Genomic DNA, 16517 nt, shown 5'->3' on the forward strand with positions numbered 1-16517 from the left:
TACCACGACTGTGTCTTGCCTTCAAGGGCTGTGGGCAGGTGCAGCCTTCCATGTGTGCAAAAAAGAGAAGAGATTTTCGTAGCTGTTATTTAGGGACACCCCAGTCCTTAGTACTGTGTGCCTAGACTCCATTCTCTTTAATCTATTTTATTGCTAACCCGTAACTTGCACCTTCTCCGTTATTCCCATCTCTGCTAACAGTATTGTTCATTCATTCTTCATTCTGCTTCTGTCTGTTGAATGTTTCCTATGGAGCAGAACCACCATGAGGTGGGCTGGATACAACCCATGATCTGATAGAAACATTGACATTAGAATCACATCCCTCACCTTGGCTCAGATTCTGGCAATGTCTAGGACAAGCTTCTAGAACCTTCTGGCTCTTCCTCACAGCCTGTGTAGCCTGTTCCCAGAGGTCATGGCCCTATATGGGACTCAAAGAGCAACAGTGTGACCCAGTGCAAGGAGGACTGAGACCTGGTCTCTAAGACTGTCCTACGCTATGACAGGAGTCTAGAAATAGAATTTCCTTTCGGTGATGAGATGCAGGTCAGTCATTCATGGAAAGAGCCATAAAGTCAGCTCTGAAAACTGAGGGTCAGTTCAGGTTTCTGAATGTGTCAACCTTCAGAAAAAGGAATGGAAGGGGACCAGGCAGTGGTACATCTGGCTGAATACACAAGGACTTGTGTGTCAAGCCTCTGATCCCCATCTCGGGGTGGGGGTGGGGGGAAGTTTCACAAACTGTTAAAGCAGGTGTGCAGGTGTCTCTCTTTCTCTCTCCCTCCTCTCCCTTTACCTTCTCCATTTCTCTCTAGCCTACCAAATAAATAAAATACTTAAAAATATATTTCTAAAAAAGTAATGGAGTCAGGCTTCCTGTGGGGAGTTAAGAATTGGAATTAGAGCAGAAAAAAGATAAGAAAGGACCAGCTCAGACATCAGGTCCTGAACACCCAGAGCTGGCAGCCAGGGGGCCCTGAACTGAAAGGTATTCTTTAAGTCAGGGGGACATTTCTGAGCTGAGATTTGCCTCTTCCTAGGAACTCCTCATTCTGTGTAATTTAATGGTCTGTAGAGATGCCTTTGAAAAAGTTTAAACCACAGCCCTCCACAGACCCAGGGCTGCTCCTGCAAAAGCTTTTGAATTACTGGGTGGTGGGATAGTGAAGCATCTGTGAGAAGACTGGAGGGCCAGGGGGCTTCAGGGGTTCCCGGCAGCATGGGGCCTCTGCATATCAGCTGAAGACAGGCCAGGCACTGTGCCAGGAGCTCCCTCTGTGTTAATCTCATCCCATCATCATTCCAGCCTGAGAGGCAGGTGCTATTCTTATCTGCTTTCTGCACAGGACACTGTGCCTCAGAGGGTTTAAGGATCTAGTGTGATAAATAAGGAGCCTGCGGTGTTTAACCTGTGTGACCTATGCCAGCTTCCAGATCAAAAACACTTATTAAGGACAGGGAATTAGCAGGGTAGTTATGCAAACAACTCTCATGCCTGAGGCTTTGAAGTCCCAGGTTCAGTTCCCCTCTGATTTAGAGCTAAAGAGTGCTCAGGGAAGGAAGAAAAAAAGACTTTTGTTAAAAGGTAGAACCCTGCATTCTGACCTTGGTCTAGGAAAAGGCCTAGACCATGTAGATTTTATTCATTTTTTTAAAAATTTTTTTATATTTATTTATTTTCCCCTTGTTGCCCTTGTTGTTTAACATTGTTATGGTTATTGTTGTTGTTAGATAGGACAGAGAGAAATGGAGAGAGAAGGGGAAGACAGGGAGGGGGAGAGAAAGCCAGACACCTGCAGAACTGCTTCACCACTTGTGAAGTGACTTCCCTGCAGGTGGGGAGCTGGGGGCTCAAACCGGTATCCTTTTGCCGGTCCTTGCACTTTGAGCCATGTGCGCTTAACCCACTGTACCATCGCCCAACTCCCAGATTTTATTTTTTTATAAATAATTTGCTTATTTATTTACTTATAGTTTTTCTTATTTATTGGATAAAGAAATTGAAAGGGGTGAAGGACACACACACACACACACACACGCACACACGCGCAGATACATCCACTGCTCATGTAGCTTCCCCCTGTAGGTGGGGATCAAGGGCTTAAACCCGGGTCCTTGTCCATAATAATATGTGAACTCTACCAGGTGCACCACCACCCACCACCCCACCCACCCTGCAGATCTTTTGTGCAACTGCAGACATGTCCATTTTGATCTTCTGTAAATCTAGAGATACCCAGGATGCCAGGTAAAAGAGGGAAAAACTCAGGTAGACGTTGAGAAGCAAAACCATTTAGTTGTGTCTCCCATGACACATAGTAATAGAAAATGTCACATGAATATAAATTGCAGTGCCTCGAGAACCAAGCACTGGGGTCATGGTTATCGGTGAAAAAAGAAATACTTGCCAGGAGTTGGGCAGTAGCGCAGTGGATTAAGCGCAGGTGGCGCAAAGCGCAAGGACTGGTGTTACGGATCCCGATTCAAGCCCCCGGCTCCCCATCTGCAGGGGAGTCGCTTCACAAATGGTGAAACAGGTATGCAGGTGTCTACCTTTCTCTCCCTCTCTCTGTCTTGCCCTTTTCTCTCCATTTCTCTCTGTCCTATCCAACAAGGATATCAATAACAACGAAAAATAATAACTACAACAATAAAAACAACAAGGCTAACAAAAGGGACTAAATAAATAAATAAAATGCTTAAAATAAAAAAGAAAGAAATACTTGCCATAATCTAGGCTTGCAGAGAAAAGAGAAATGTTGTAGGGTAAGGAATTTATTAAGACAAAAATGACCCCTCTCCTCCTCCCCTTCCCAGTGTGCCCTGCTGCTCTTCCGCCTCCATTGCCCAGCTGATCTGCTGAGGCAGTGGGCAACTTCCCTTGTCCTCCTGATGCTGCCAAAAGGCCAAAGCAGAAAGAAGAAGCTCTGTTGGACATGATGTACCCATTGAAATAAGCCAGTGATACACCCCTATGAGTGCACATGTTACCGTGTATAAACACCCAGGTTCAATCACCTCGTCTCCACCTACAGAGGAGAAGCTTCATGAGTAGTGAAGCAGGTCTGCAGGTGTCTTTCTCCCTATCTCCCCTCCCCTCTCAATTTCTCTTGGTTCTATCAAATATAAAGAAAAGAAAAGATGGTGTATTGTACCAAAGTAAAAGACTCTAGAGTGAGGGGGGGTAAAGTTCAGGTCCTGGAACAGAATGGCAGAGGACCTAGTGGGGGTTGTATTGTTGTGTGGAAAACTGAGAAATGTTATGCATGTACAAACTATTGTATTTACTTTCAACTGTAAAACATTTGTTGTATGCTTTACATTGGGTCGTTCTAGTTCTCCCCCGCCAAGAGAATTGGATCAGTCCAGTTAGTTTCGTGGGCCCGCTTGGCCCCGCCCCTAGGAACGCAGCCAGAGTTTCAGAGTTCCAAAGTTCCTGAGTTTCAGAGTTGGAGAGTTGCAGAGTTAGAGAGAGTGCTTGTGCCGCCACAAAGAGACAGCAGAGTTCTGTTTGGTGATTAGTTTGTCTTAGTTTATGAATCGTTGTTCCTGAATAAAGAAATACAGCTTCCCTGCCCAGCCATTGTCTCCGCGTCTCTGTTACCCGCCCGCCCGTGAAGCTAGCCCGGCTAGAGCCTCCTAATTTTAACAACAAACATTAATCCCCCAATAAACAAGTGAAGGGAAGAAGAGAAAAGAAAAAGAAGCCAGTGCCACCAGGTGGTCATTATAATAGGATTTATGGACATCAGAATGCATTGGCTTTCATTGTGGGTATTTGTTACTTCAAGGCAAAAGATAGTGCCACACAGTAGTGGATGAATCATCCCATCCAGACATTAAGATTCTCCTGGAAATTAAGGAGTCCTGGAGGGGAACCTGCCCCCCCCCCCAACTTGTCTCAAGCCTCCACAAAGGGTATCTTCAGTAAAGTATGTTTGGTGTTGGGAAACTGAGGCCACTCCAGCTGAGTATGGCAACATGTAGTTTCTGACTTGACCAGTTGCTTTTCCCTCTTGAACCATCCATCCCATTAGAGAGTATCTGAGAATAAACAAAATTAACACAGAAGAAAGAAGAGAGACACCAGAGCATTACTCAGCTCCAATTTTATAGGAGTGATGGGGAATTGAACCTAGGGCCACAGACATGAAAGTCTTTTGCATAACCACTATGCTAATTCCCAGCTTTTCTAACATGTATTCTAGTGAAATCCACCTGTTTTTAAAACGTTTACTTATACTACGAGACAGCTCACCCAGTCAGAACTACATTTTACCATTCATGAAGACCTAGACCCGTCACTACACAGGCACACCATGCACAGCAATTTCCTGAGTAGTGGAACAACACGGTGGTATCTCACCTTTCTCTTGCCCTCTCTGTGACTATCTGAAAAAAAGAAAAAAAAAAAGGTTAAACTGTTGTTACATGATTGGCTAGGTTCACTAAGGTCTCTACAATCTCAGATCAAAAAGAGCCAGTACATTGTTTTGTTTTGTTTGTTTATTGTTACTTTCCCCCCAAATATAATGTAGTCACCTAACATTTTTTCTCCTGTGTCTTCATTCTCTGGAAAATGTTAGCTTTCTGTGTTCTTGAGGGGTGAGGCATGATTTTAGTTAATATGTCAGCTTCCTGTTTCACTTTGGGAAAAAGTTAGATATTTGAGTTAGAAGAGTTGCTCTGCTGCTTATTAACTTTGTACCTTTAGGAAAACTACTCAGAGGAACCAGGTTGAACTTACATTTTACCATCCATAGGGACCAAGGTTCAAGCCCCCAACCCCCACCTTGAAGTGGGGAAGCTTCATGAGCTGTGAAGCAGTGCTGCAGGTCTCTCTCTATTCTATCGCCTCTTTCTCTCTAAATATATAGAAAAAGGGAGGGAGGGAGGGAGGGGGAAAAAGAGTTACCCGGAGCAGTGGATTCCTTGCTTAGACACTGAGCCACAACTATAACCCTGGTGGCAATTTAGCAAAATGGAAAATTACTCAACTCTCGGCCTTGGATTCCTCATCTGTCACCTGACAATGGTCACCCCGCTCTAGTGTCCACTGTGACTCTTTCTTGTGGTGGCGTAGCTACACCAGCCTGGCAAAAGTTCTCTGGGAGAGGTTGACCATAGTTTTCATTTCTCTTCCTAATCTCAGCTGGACTGAGCAACTGTTAATTCGGATTCAGGCGTGAGCCTCAGACTCGGCTGCCTTCACCAAGCTCCACGCTTCGTCAGTTCCCAGAGTGACGCTGTGAGGCAAACTTGCCCCTTTAGAAGGTTGATCAGCTTGCCCCTTCCCCTTCTGCTTGTCTTTCCCAGTCTGCATGCACAGAGAGCTGCCCTCACCACTTGTTCACTCACCCCCTGCTTGCTGGAGTGGTCTACAGCTCCATTCCATCTTCTCAGGGGCTGCTGAGCCTCAGCAGCTGCAGGTGGCTGCTCAGTTCCCAGCACAGGGCCTGTGGGCTCAGAACAGGTGGAATCAAGAGCAACAATCACATCCTTGCATGGAGAGGGGTTCACTGCCAGCCCCATTCCCCACTCATCTTCTCCTGGGTATGAGAAGCTGTTATTCAGCAATCAGTAGCACTTTGTTTTGTTTTATGTAAGTATGACAGGCTTCTTAAGATTCAGCCCCTTTCGGCCCATATACTGATCTTGGAAATGAAGGGGCTGGGTGGTAGCACACCTGTTTGAATGCACATGTTGTAGTGTGCAAGGATCCAGGATTGAGCCCCTGGTCCCCACCTGCAGGGGCAAAGAGTCACAAGTGGTAAAGTAGTGCTGCAGGTGTCTCTCTGTCTCCTTCTCTCTCTGTCTCCCCCTTGCTCTCAATTTCTGGTTGTCTCTGTCAAATAAAGATAAAAAAAATTAAAAAACTGATCTTGGAAATGGGAGGAGGAAGAGGAGAAAGAGGAAAAGGGGGAAGGACAGGCAGATTGGGGATAAGGAGGAGGCAGGCTTTTCCCAGAGATGAAGGGCACAACCCTAACCAGAGGAGGTGCTTTAGAAAGCAATTTAAAAAGAAAACATATCCTGCTCTTGCAGTCCCCAAATCAGGCCACAGACAGGCAGATGGAGACCTGGCTCTCTAGGGAGAGAGAGAAAAAGAAGCCTTTCGAGAGGCTTTCTTACCCGCAGAACAAAATTAGGACACTCAAGGACTGATTCACCTCTGACGTTGAAGCTGATTCTGGGCCTTAAAGGAATGGAAGGTGATATTTGGAAAACCCAGTCCCTAAGGTGGATTCCAGGGCAGGAATTCAAAAGGAAAAGACAGCTACTCACTTGCCAAAGAGCTGTCAGGGAAATACTGGATAGTCGGAAAAGTCATGAACTATTTTTTCTGTTTTTGTATACAAAAAATAAAAGTATCACGACTTTTCCAACAACCCATTATTTAGTTAACTGGAAACTTTGGATATAAAGCATAACCTATGCTCAGCCTCTGGCATCGCCTTTCCAAACAAGTGTCTTCATTTTTCTGTGCTTTTCTTGTCTCTTGTGTCAAGAACTAAAAGGAAAATTGTGACTGGATGATTTCTGCCTACAATAATTGCATCTAGAGGGACCAGGTAGTGGCACACCCATTTAAGCACACAAATCTCCATGCCCAAGGACTTGGGTTTGAGCCTCCTGTCTCCACCTGCAGGGGGAAGCTTCATGAGTAGTGCAGGTGTTTCTTTCTCTCTCCCTCTCTGTCTCCTCTCCCTTCTCAATTTCTCTCTGTCCTATCAAGTATTTTAGGGAAAAAAACGTGCTACTGGAAGTGGTGGATTTGTGGGGTAAGCACTGAGCCCCAGCAATAACCCTGGTGGCAATTAAATTTTTTTCAGGGGGTCAGGAGGTAGTGCAGTGGGCTAAATGCGCATGGTGCAAAACGAGGACTGGTGTAAAGATCCCAGTTCTAGCCCCCAGCTCCCCACCTGCAGTGAAGGGGTCACTTCATGAGTGGTGAAGCAGGTCTGCAGGTGTCTATCTTTCTCTCCCCCCTCTGTCTTCCCCTCCTCTCTCGATTTCTCTCTGTCCTATCCAACAACAATGACAAGAATAACAACAATAATTGTAACAACAACAACGATAAACAACAAGGGCAACAAAAGGGAAAAAATGGCTGCAGTGGATTCGTAGTGCAGGCACTAAGCCCCAGCAATAACCCTGGAGGCAAATAAAATAAAAATAAAGTAAAATAATATAAAATAATTGCATCCAGAGAAACTAGGTTTTGGTATTGTTCATTATTTCAGCACATGCTACTGAAGCCTTTCATTGGGGAAGAAAATTATTATGGGGAGGGAGGCTATAGAGAAAAATATATGCAAAATTACTCTCGTGCCCAAGCTACTAAAGGCTCCAGGTTCAATCCCCAACATCACCATAAACCAAAGTTGAGCAGGGCTCTGGTAGAGAAAAATTATTTTGGGGAAGCCTGGCAGTAGTGCACCTGCTTAAGCACACATGTTACCATGCACAAGGACCTGGGTTCACTCCCCACCACTCCCCACCTGCAGGGGGAAACTTCATGAGTAGTGACACAAGTACTGAATCAAGTATTATTACCTGACGCTAGAGCACTGCAGATATTGTGGGGGAAAGTACCCCTCCATGAACCACTAATTCTGAGTACAGAGATTATATCTGTTGAGCTCTGTATCCCAAAGTCTAGGACACAAGAGTATGTAGATGGCATTTGTAAAACAATCCCATTGGAAGATGTTGTCATTCTAGGAATGGATTATCTGACACCATCTTCGGTAAGTGTCTCTGTTTTATTGTAAGTTCTCAGTTATCCCTCTACGGTTAGGATATAGACCCCTGTGCCATTGTACTTCTTTTTTTAAATTTTTTAATATTTATTTATTTTCCCTTTTGTTGCCATTGTTGTTTAACGTTGTGGTTATTGGTGTTGTTGTTATTGGAAAGGACAGAGAGAGACGGAGAAAGGAAGGGAAGACAGAGGGAGAGAGAAAGACAGACACCTGCAGACCTGCTTCACTGCTTGTGAAGCGACTCGCCTACAGGTGAGGAGCCAGGGGCTCAAACTGGGATCCTTACGCCGGCCCTTGCGCTTTGCGCAACGGTCACTTAACCCACTGCGCCACCGCCCGACTCCTGCCATTGTACTTCTAACCAGTATCCTGTGTGTTGTTTTTGTACTCCTGAAGTCAGTCATAAGCCAACTGTCTTCTAAATCCTCCTTCCAACATGAAGGCAAGAGGTGTGAGGTGACTTCTTGATCTCTTATCATTCTGAATGTTTGATCACTTCTGTATATGTTCTCTCTCTCTCTCTCTATCTCTTTATTTTACTTTATTATGTTTGAAGGATAATGAGTGGACACAAAGTCAGGGGTTCCTACAACCTTTGCCTTTCAGGTTTGATAACCTGCTAGAAGAACAAATCACAGAACATAGGAAAATACATTATTGACTATTATTATCTTGTTATAGAAAATTCTACTCAGGGAGCCAGGTGGTGGTGCACCTGCTTAAGCACACACATTACAGTGTGCAAGGACCCAGGTTCAAGCCCCTGGTCCGTACCTGCAGGGGGAAAGCTTCACAAGTGGTGAAGCAGGGCTGTAGGTATCTCTCTGTTTTTCCCCCTCTCTACGGACCCCTCCCCTCTCAATTTCTCTCTGTCTCTATCCAATAATAAATAAAATAAAATAAAATAAAATAAAATAGAAGATTCTACTCAGGAAATGGTAGATGACAACTATGCATAGGGCAAGGCATGCAGGAAGGAATGTGATGTCTCCATGTTCCCTCTCAGGATGGGCAGGTGCCCTTTCTGCAGCTCACTGAATCCATTCTCTCTCTCTCTTTCTCTCCCTCCTTCCCTCCCTCTTCTTCTCCCTCTCCTTTCTTTATTTTGTTTATTTATTTACTGGGAGGTTAGTGATTTATAGTATAATTTCTCATCTCCAAACCCTCTCCAATTCAGGTCCTTTTCCACTATCATTCACCAGGACCCCAAAGCCCTCTCCACCTTCTCTCTTCCCTCCTTCCTTGAGTCCTCTGCTTTGGGGGCAATACACCAAACTCATTTTTTACTGTTTCCTCCTTTATCTTCCTGTTTCTTTAAGTTCTGCCCATGATGAGATCATCCCACACTCTTTCTTGTTTATCTCACTTAACATGATTCCTTCAAGCTTCATCCAAGATGAGGTGAAAGAGATGACTTACATTATTTTTTTTTTGCCTCCAAGGTTATTGCTTAACAGCTGAGTAATATATGTATATATCACAGCTTTCCTAGCCACTCATCTGTTATTGGAAACCTGGGTTACTTCCAAGTTTGGCTCTTGCTGTCTTTGAGGGTGACAGTTTGATGTGAGTGATGCTCTTTGGATGTCATCAGACTGTCACAGGTGAGCACCTCCACCTCGGCATTGCAGTCCCCTTTTCTGTATCACTTAGAGCGTTTCTTGTGAATGTCAGCCTCCAGGTTCTAGACTGGAGAGAGTGGCCCTGGATCTCTAGAGAGGAGGCAGGTAATTGCTGTTTTCAATATGTTCCCTAAAGGATTCTGAAGCAAACTGCAAACCTAAGAGAGCCAGCCTTTCACTGTAATCTTCCCTCACCATCTGCTCATCAAACTCAAATTGAACTTGAGTTCAACTGAAAAGCTCCACAAACAACAATTCAGCCAACATCCCCCCCACACACACATACACACATCGTGTCTTACTTTGGTGTCAAATTTTATTGAACTTAACACAGAGACTTTCTCTGATTTAGGCTGATCTTTGTGTTATTTAGTTTGACTTCATTTGTGTTCTCAATTTAGGATAATCTGCAAAAAAAAAAATGCCTTCTGTTCTTTCAGCCAGCAGTCCTGCCCCACTTTCCTAACAAATATTTTAAGAGCCTCTTTTCCAATCCTGGAGAAAATTTGAAAAAATACAGTCATACAGTATGGATCATATAGTCAGCAAATATAACTTCAAAAAAAATCAATACAGTTCCCTGACTTTAATATAAAGAAATACAATTTATTATAAGATAATATTGACTTCAACCTGTAATGGCTCAGGTGTGGCTACAGTATAAAGATCTAATAAAGCCATTGAAGCTTCTGTACCTGTTCTTAAGACAAAACCATCTTGGTATGAAGGTTTCACTGGTGGGAATGCTACCGTTCAAATCCTATGGATGGCATTTAACATCTTTGAGCTGTCTCAAATGAGTGGAACTTCAGTTCTTTCATATAGATGTCTAAAGAGTTAGCAGATAGAAGGGCGACCAGATCGCTGCCGTATTATCTTTTTGACAATGGACTGTGTGATGAGGACATGAGATCATAAGACATGGATGAGTATGTAGCCTTTGCTTAGTAAATGGTGTGGCTGATGCTTATTGTCATTATTGAAGAGGTTGATGTTGGGTAGCGGGCAGTGGCACACCTGGTTCAGCACACACATAGCTGTGAGCAAAGACCCCTCATCACCACCTGCTGCAGGTGTCTTTCTTTCTCTTTCCCTCTCTACCTCCCCCTTCCCTCTCAATTTATCTCTGTCCTATCAACTAAAAAATAAAAGTAAATGAAGGTGGACTGGATTGTTGTGTACCTGGTTGAGTGTACATATTAACCATGCACAAGCACCCAGGTTCAAGCCCATGTTCTCCACCTGCAGGGGGATGCTTCATGAATGGTAAAACAGGTCTGCAAGCGTCTTTCTTTCTCTCTCCCTCTGTATCTCCCTCCCCTCTCAATTTATCTCTGTCCTATCCAATAGAAAAATAGAAAGGAAGAAAGGATCGATGGAAGGAAGGAAGGAAGGAAGGAAGGAAGGAAGGAAGGAAGGAAGGAAGGAAAGAAGGAAGGAAGGAAGGAAGGAAGGAAGGAAGGAAGGAAGGAAAAAGGAAAAATGGGGGGTATAGTGATACACCTGGTTGAGTGCACATTACAATGTGCAAAGACCAGGGTTCAAGCCTCCATTTCTCACCTGCAGGGGGAAAGCTTTGTGAGTGGTGAAGCAGTGTTAGAAGTGTCTCTCTGTCTCTCTGCCTCTCTATAGCCCCCTTCCTTCTTGATTTCTGGCTGTCTCTATCTAGTAAATGAAGAGTTGAAAATTAAAAAGCAAAAAGATTTATTTAAAAAAAAAAAAATTGGCCACTTGGGAGCAGTTGATTCATAGTGCCAGCACCAAGACCCAGCAATAACTCTGGTGGTAGGGAGAAAAACGTAAATGAAAAGGTTGACCTGGTTGTTATAAGGGAGATGCTCCAACATTTAGTGCATAAAGTTCAGGGGTGCTACTTGCCTACACTACTCTTCTGCCAGCTGACCCCAGTTCATTTAGTGACTTCCTCTAGTCCTCGTCCTCTCCTGGACTCTTATCCAAAGCAGCACTCTCTACTCCCTCATTCTGTTCAGTGTATGCATTAAATGTCTTACCAGTCTCATAACATAGCTGGTTTTGATTATATATTTGCTTTCTATTGGTGTAAGTAGAATTCCCTACCCCTACTTCCAAAGATGCCTATTGCTTTAATCTTGTGACCTGTGGCTCTGTTATGTTGCATGGCCAAAGAGGTTTTTGCAGCTGTAATTACAAACCTTCAAGGAGAAAGATTATCCAGGATTACCCAATAGGTTCATTCTAGTCACACAAGCTCATAAAACAAGGCTTTCCTCAGAAAAGAAGGGAGGTGAGGTCTGAGGTATTAGGAAGGGTCACTGTTGTCATCGCTAGTTTGAAGATGAAGAAGACACAGTCACGAGGAATTCAGGTGACTGATAGGAACTAACAGGTCCCCAGGTGCCATCCAGCAAGGAAGAGAGACCCCTGTCTTGTGACCACAGAAATTGAGTCCCACCAATCACCCAATAGCCTCAGAAGTAAGTTCTTCCATCAGAACCTCCAGATAAGGTCTCAGATTCACTGGCACTTTGGTTTGGACCACGTAAGATGGAGCAAAGAACCCACCATTTGGAGCTCCCCTATTCTTTATCCTTCTGGAAGTATGGTTCAAAGACCTTTGTGGGGTACAGAAGGTGGGAGTTCTGGCTTCTGTAATTGCTTCTCCACTGGACATAGGTGTTGGCAGGTCAATCCATTCCCCCAGCCTGTTTCTGACTTTCCCTAGTATGGTAGGGCTCTGGAGAAGTGTGGTTCTGGGACACATGGGTGAAGTCGTCTGCCCAGGGAAGTCAGGTTGGCTTCATGGTAGCATTTGCAATTTGGTGGCTGAAAAGCATTAAGATATAAAGACAACAAAAACCACAAACACTATTTTTACTGAGCCAGACTTCACCTGCTGTCATCTAGATGAAGCAGACCAGCTACACCTATCAAATGGGAGAAGCAGGTGCAGACTACTCTGCTGAGTTTGTCACTTACATGGTAGTCACACCATCTCTGCAAGCCTAACTGTCCTCTCCTGAAAACTGAGTATAAAGATGCTGTTGGGTCCTGCAGAGCTGGTCTCAGCATTTATGGATGGAGGCCTTTTGACACCCTTTGACAATGAGGTCATGCATTTGGACCCATGGTCCAGTGGGTCAGACTCCCTCCACCACCCCAATCTATAGGCTGCCCTCCCTGGCTCTGGCATCTCTGCTCTGGGACTAAATGAATTGACCTGGCCTGTTATTGGGCATAGGAGCAGGTACTTTATTAGCAGTGTTTCTGCCCCACTCTACTGACCCATGCAAGATCACTGGTTTCTGTGTCACTCAATTCAGTCTCAAAGAACAAAAGCTAACAGGAGCTGTGACCCAGCCATCCAGACACCTGTGTGTAGTGGGGGGGTGGGTTCCCTCTCCTAAATCTGTCAGAAAGCAAAGAATCCAGCAGTCTTTTATTGCATAGACTCCTGGAAGATATTTAGGATGGAAAGCAGCTTCTGATTCCATTAAAAATATATTGTTTATTATTGGATAGAGACAGAAGGGAAATTGAGAGGGAAAGGGACATATATATATAGAGAGGGGGGGGGGAGACAGAGAGAGAGGGAGAGAGACAGAAAGAGAGACAGAGAAATCTGTAGTAGTGCTTCACCATTTGTTAACTTTCCCCTGCAAATGGGGTCCAGAGCTTGAACCTGGGCTCTTGCATATGGCAACATGTGTGCTTGACTGGTTGTGTCACTGCTTGGCCCTTGTGATTCCCTTGATGTTTCTCAGGTGTGTTGTCCCCATCTGAGATGTGACAGGTGCTTCTTACTCGTGGATGAGTTCACATCATCCCTATTTTACACAGCAGCTGGAGGCACAGGGAGGCTAGCCGACCTCAGAAGTTAGCGGTGCCAGTAGCTGGCAGAGTTCAGCACAAGGCTTTATCTTGCAGTCCCTTCTCTGGTCTCCACAGCTTGTTCTCAGTGATTGAACAAGGAGTCCAGCTCCCTCCCTTGTCCATACTCCTAGCCAGCTGCAGGCCATCTAACAACCTGTGTCTTTCACTATTGTGTTGCCATTATCAGCTAACACTCATTGAGCCCCTTATTCTGTGCTAAGCTCTAGGCTCTGTATTTTTCATAGTTTCTTTCATTTTCATTTTCACTGTGCCCTTTCTAGGCTTAGCACGATTGTTCAGAATATCACTTGAGACCATACCCCAGAAGTGTGGCTCATTGAAATCACTTGGAGAGGTTCCCAGAACCCTACATTCCAGAGTTCATGTCAAACCAGTGAGACAGAATGACTGTAGCTTCTCAAACCAGCCAGGCAATCCCCACCTACTGGATAAGAATGTTCCCTCGTCGGGCCAACAAAATAGCACATCTGGACAGTGCACTGATTGGCTATGTGTGTGTGAGTCCCAGGTTCCATTCTGGGCCCCATCACATTGAAGGAAGTTTTGGTGCTGTGGTTTCTTTCTCTCTACCTCTAACTATTAAAATAATAATAAAAATGAAAAGGCAGTATTCTCTTAGCTCTCCAAACCTGCATTATAGATGGCTATTTGTACTTTGGTGCCTTTTTTTTTTTGTACCCTCTATCTCCCTTCCTCATCCCCTATGCTCTGCTTTCCAAATAATCACCAAACTGTAGGACCCTGTAGCTGTTTTAATTTGAGTACATTCATTCATCCAAGGTTGTTAGAGGATTAGCCATGCATTGCTAGGTTCTGGGGCTATTTGAGTGAAACTAAAATCCTTGCCTCAGACTGTTAACTGTACAGAAAGACTTGGGGAAATGCACTTCAGACTCATCCAGGTTGTCAAAGGCGACAGGATCCATTTCTTTTTCATGGATGAATACTATTCAATTCTGCCTATAAACCACACTTTCCTTTGCCTCCAGGGTTATCGATGGGATTCAGTGCCAGTACTATGAATTCATTGCTCCTAACATCCATTTTTTTCCCCACTTTACTGGATAGGACAGAGAGAAAATAAGTGAAGAGAGTGAGATAGGGAGAGATAAAGATAGATACCTGCAGACCTGCTTCACTGCTTATGAAGCATCCTCCTTGCAGGCAGGGAGCCAGAGACTGGAACCTGAATCTTTGTGTGGTTCCTTGTACTTCATACTGTGTGTGCTTAACCTGGTGTGCCACTGCCCAACTCCCTAAACCACAGTTTCTATATCCATGCACAGTTAAAAGACATTTAGGTTGTTCTGTATCTTGGCTTTTGACAGTGTTGCAATGAATATACTTGTGAGGCTTTGTGGTGGTGCCCCCCTTTAAGTGCACTTATTACCATGCACAAAGACCTGGGTTCAAGCCCCTGTTCCCCACTGCAGGGGGAAAGCTTCAGGAGCAGTGAAGCAGTGCTGCAAGTGTCTTTTTGTGTCTTTCTCTCCCTTTCTATCTCCCCTTCCTTCTTAATTTCTCTCTGTTCCATCAAATCAAATAAAGATTTAAAAAATAGGTGTACAGATACTTCTTTGGGACACTGATTTCAATTTTTTTTTTATCAGCTCTGGTTTATGGCAGTGTAGGGGATTGAACCCGGGACTTTGGAGCCTCAGGCATGAGAGTCTCTTTGCATAACCATTATGTTATCTAGCCCCACCAATGATTTCAACTTCTTAGGAAAATTATTTCTATTAACAAAGTATGGGGATAGGTGTGCTAATAATCTTGGTAATCATTCTGCAGTGTCAGTGTTCATCAAGTCATGACACTGTACACTTCAAAGCTATACAGTTATAGGTATCAACTTCAGTGAAGTTAAATAAAATGAACCTAAAAAGAGATCTAGGAACAAATGCAAGAGATTGTAATATTTAGGTTTCCAGATAGAGGAAAGCTTTGGGCTCCCTGGAAGAAGGGATGCAGGAGTGAGTCTCTAGTGGCTTATCTGCACCCTTATTTTTGACTCGATTCCTGACCTATTACTCTATGCTCTATGCTCTATTTCTCCAGCACAGAAAAAAAAAAAAAAAAAAAAAACCAAAGACATGAGAGAAAGAGAAAGACCAGTCTGTCCATATCCTTGGGAGCTGCTCTTGTCATGCACCTTTACGCTTCAGCAAACCACATTTGTCCCCCTGAATCCATAGTTGCTAGATTTGACAGTTGCACAGTTGACATTTCACCACATTCCATGAGATGTATTTGAATTAGAATGGCAGGTAGAATGCTGAACTGGGCTTCTGAGCCTGTGTGACTGCTACCAGCAAAGGGTATTGTAGCTTGGACAGGACTGTTGTCCCAAGAGAAAGAGGCCATCTCTCAGTCCATCACTTTTCAACCGGGACAAGCTTTTTGCTCCTTGGTCTGTATGGGCCCAGCACAATGCAGGTGGGTTCTTCTTAGCTTAGCTCAATGAAGCCCTCAAAAGTAGAAACCATTGCCCTTGTCTTGTCTTCAACAAACCTAAGCTCAAGTTGGAGAGTTGGAATGAGCAGGCAGCTATGCATGTACATACAAACTGAGCCAACATTTATTTTTTTTAGTCTAAAGTCTATTAGCTATCTTTCAAATAGATGTTGGAAATTTACAGCAGGGGATGGTGAGTGCCAAATCTAACAAACACTCATTAATGTCTGTCTTCAGCTAGAATGGCATTTACTTTTTTTTTTTTAATTGCCAGCAGGGTTATTGATAGGGCTTGGTGCTTGCATGATCAATTCATTCTCCTGACAGCCCTTCCTTCCTACCTTCCTTCCCTTCTTTCCTTCTCTCTTTCTTTTCTTTCCTTCTCTCTTCTTTTCTTTTATTTTCTTACTTGATAGGACAAAGAGAGGGGTAAATGATAGAGGAAGTAAACCAGAGGGCTTTGTACCACCATCCCACCAAAACTCAAAGTGTTTATCACCAGGAATCTTGTTTTTATACCATCAATGAAAGGGAAGTGCATCTGGAACACCAGAGGAAGCCATCCCCTGTATCTCTTATCTGAGAGAGAAGAGGAAAAATGGAAAGACTCCTGGAATTAGTAATAGGTATGGGGTGACTTAGAAAGGAAGTGAAGGTGGGGAGTCAGGCGGTAGCGCAGCGGTTAAGTGCATGTGACACAAAGCACAAGGTCCAGCGTAAGGATCCCGGTTTGAGCCCCCGGCTCCCCACCTGCAGGGGAGTCACTTCACAAGTGGTGAAGCAGGTCTGCAGGTGTCTA

At 44.2% G+C, this 16517-nt stretch overlaps 1 protein-coding gene across 5 annotated transcripts in view; it reads left to right on the forward strand.

Moving 5' to 3' along the window:
- LARGE1 (LARGE xylosyl- and glucuronyltransferase 1) overlaps nt 1–16517 on the forward strand; it is a 705604-nt gene that overhangs the window by 539242 nt on the left and 149845 nt on the right. The window lies entirely within an intron of this gene.

Source organism: Erinaceus europaeus, chromosome 4 (genome assembly GCF_950295315.1).
Source record: "Erinaceus europaeus chromosome 4, mEriEur2.1, whole genome shotgun sequence".
In the NCBI taxonomy this organism is placed as follows: Eukaryota; Metazoa; Chordata; class Mammalia; order Eulipotyphla; family Erinaceidae; genus Erinaceus; species Erinaceus europaeus.